Below are 3,390 nucleotides of genomic sequence, written 5' to 3'. Positions count from 1 at the left end.
GTTCCTAGGATAAACCTCTTCAGAGTTGCTCTTTGATATATGAGGATAAAAAGGATTTTTTCAGTATGTTGAGTGTACGGAGGATGTATTCTCTTCTCGGATCGGTTACGTCAAGTGGCCACATATGAAAGAAGGGGCCTTGCCTACATCTACAGAGATCACATACTTGGAGATGTTATCAGCTGATGAGGGGTTGCCGGGGACTGAGCAACCATGAGGCGAGTTGCAACATCCCAAGAGAAGAAAAACAGGAACACATGGTAAGAAAAAAGAAGAAAGAAAAGGAAAAGACGCCCGGCTGACAGAAAAATAAAATCGTCAAGCTAATGAGGCGAAACTGACACTTGCTGAGAGCTGGAGATTTAACAACTTAAAGAATCAGAAATGCACTGAAATTTCTTTTTATATAACGGGGTTCCTTACACCTCAATATGCAAAGAATCAGAGAGTTGTTCGATAGTCGTCGTCAAGTAGTTTTAAAAACCATCTATAACCCAAGTGAGATAATCACTTTATAATCTATACAAAAAAAAAAACAAAAAAAAAAAAAAAAACATGACAGAACCCGATATGGTATTTTCCGACGATCGTGAAGGTATCTCAAAGAAAGAAATACCTGCTCGGTTTATTTCACTATCGCTAACGACGCCCTTCGGCACTGGATAATGCCAATAAGTGAAGATGACAGTTATCTAACTTTTCACTTTACTTTTCCCTCTCCAGGACCATTTCGCCCGCATGTCGCCCCCTGGCTTGCTGACATGACGGCCTTGAATAATTCCCATTGCATGACGCAAGCAGACTTATCAGAAGGGTGTTTTGATATTGCATGACCGTCGCTCGTTAGAAGAGATGCCAAGAATCAAAGCAAAATAAATCAAGAAATCAAAGCATAACCTGTGCATGAGAAAAATAAATGTTAATGGTCATTCGCCAAAGTAACTGAACGTAATGTAACTTGTAAGCATGATTATTATACGTACGTAATTTATATCAATCGGAAAAGATATAGATTGAGAGTCAATTAAGAGAGCAAGTAGACACATGCGCCTAACCACCCCCAAGATTTGGGAAAGGGAACCGGAGTTATAAACGAATATGAAATAGTCATATTTGCATGTACGTTCCCGAATGAAAGATAACTATGTTTAACAAAGAGAAGTGTTGAATCAGACGTGCGAAGCAGGGGGATCGTGTTGGCAGGTGGCAGGTGGCGAGCGCAGTGGAGGAAGTGTAGGGATAGGCATGAAAAACGTGGAAGAGAGTGAGGGAGGGGAGACTAAAGAAATCGGGGAGGGGGAAAGAGAGAGAGAGAGAGAATGGGGGGAGAGGAAAAGGAAGAGAGAGAGAGATAGAGATAGAGAGGAAGAGAGAGAGAGAGAATGGTGGGGGTGGAAATAGAGGAAGAGAGAGAGAGAGAATGAGAGTGAGAGAAGGAGGGACAGAGAGAGAGAGTGAGAGAAGGAGGAGAGAGAGAGAGAGAGAGATAAAGAGGGAAAGAGATATATATATAGAGAGAGAGAGAACCCACACATACACTCCTAGTACGGCTGGGAAATTACAACATACAACTATATTGAAATCCAGTAAGTGACGGAGAGTGGTTTGAACAGCAGCTGTGAGCCGGTGCCTTTTTGTAGGATTTTTCCGTCGTAATACCATCGATTTTAACTGAGTGATAGTTGTGCAAAGGTAAAACCACTGGTGGATGTTGAAGAGACAGAATGTGTTCGAATCCTTTTGGGGGTGTTTAGGCGATAGTATAAACCCGCACAACTTTGACAGTTTATTTTGTAGAAGTTTATAAGAACAGCCATTGAATTAAGGAAGTTGTCTAACTTCATCTTCGGCCCAGGAAGGACTGGGTTGCGTTTTTAATATTATATATTGACTGTTAGATATGTTAGAAAAAGGTTAACAGTCGAGCCACTGGAACGGCATTTGTGTATTTAGTTTTGTCTTTCTCTTTGGGTCCGCTTTTTTCTTTTTCTTTTCTTCTCTAATCTTTGTTTCTTTCTTTTCTCTTTCTTTCTTCTCCTTTCCCTTTCTCCCTTTTTCTCTCTCTTTCCTTATCATTCTTTCTCTCTCTCTGTCTTTCTCCCTCCCTCTCTCTCTTTCTTTTTCTCCTCAATTCTCTTCTTCCCTCACCGCTCTTTCTCCCTCTCTTTCTCTCTCACACTCTGTATATTCATATATAATATATATAATAATATATATAATTATATATATATATTAATATTAAATATATATATATAATATAATTATATATAATATATATATATATACTTGTAAAAAAATACAAATATATGTACATTATATATATATATATATATATATATATATATACTATATATATTATATATATATGTAAATATATAATATGGTATATAAATACATATATATTTAACCTTTATACATAAATATGTATATAAACCTTTATATATATACTGTGGTTGTATATATATAGATATATAATATAATATATAATATATATTATAAATAACATATATACATATGTCTGTATTATACACGCAACAAAGAGACAGAGCAAACCTGGTTGACGCCTGGACGCATTTACAAGCTAAAATCTAGTTTGGTGATGATGCAAAGAATTCAGAATCTGAATACCTGTAATGGAATGTCGCATCGTGATCGTGTCTATTAATCACATTGCGTCATGCTGTTAAAATAGAACAATAATCATGTTAGTTATTTGTTTCCTATTTTCTAAGGCTTTTTGTTGTGATGATTTGTATTATTGTCCTTATCGTCACGATTATTATCATTATGGTTATTACTAGTATCATTCATATGATGCAGTAATCATCATTATCATAATTATCATAATTGTCACTATTATTGTTCTTGTTATTATCATTATTATCGTAATCATTATTTGGACTGTGGGAGTTACGTCATTTGTCGGAAAATACTCTCCTACTGATGTCTATCTAGTCTGCTGTCTATCAGCATGCCTGTTTGTCTACATATCTCTTTATTCATTTGCTCTTTGGGTGTCTGAGTTCTGTCACTCTGTTTACCGTCTACTTTTCATCCTAGTTTTATATATCATCCGTGTATTTCTTTCACTGTTTTACTCTCTTTTTCTCTTTCGTTCTCTTTCTCTTACTCTGTCTCTTTCTTTTTTTCTTTCTCTTTCTCTATTTTTTTTTTCTATCCCTCCTTCTCTTTTTTCTTTATCTTTTTCCTTCTTTATATTTCCTCTATTATTTCCATCTTCTTTTCTCTCTGTTTCTCTTCAAACTCCTCTTCTCTAATCTCTTTCTAATCCTCTTTCTCTTCCCTCTCCCCTCTCAGTCTTCTCTCTCTCGTCGTCTCCCGTAGTTCTCCATCCCTCCGTCTCTCGCTCCTCATCTCCCCCCTCTCTCT

This window comes from Penaeus japonicus, unplaced genomic scaffold, assembly GCF_977035675.1.
Source record: "Penaeus japonicus unplaced genomic scaffold, GWHDUDI00000001_assembly GWHDUDI00000030, whole genome shotgun sequence".
NCBI lineage: Eukaryota > Metazoa > Arthropoda > Malacostraca > Decapoda > Penaeidae > Penaeus > Penaeus japonicus.
This window is presented reverse-complemented; position numbering follows the sequence as displayed.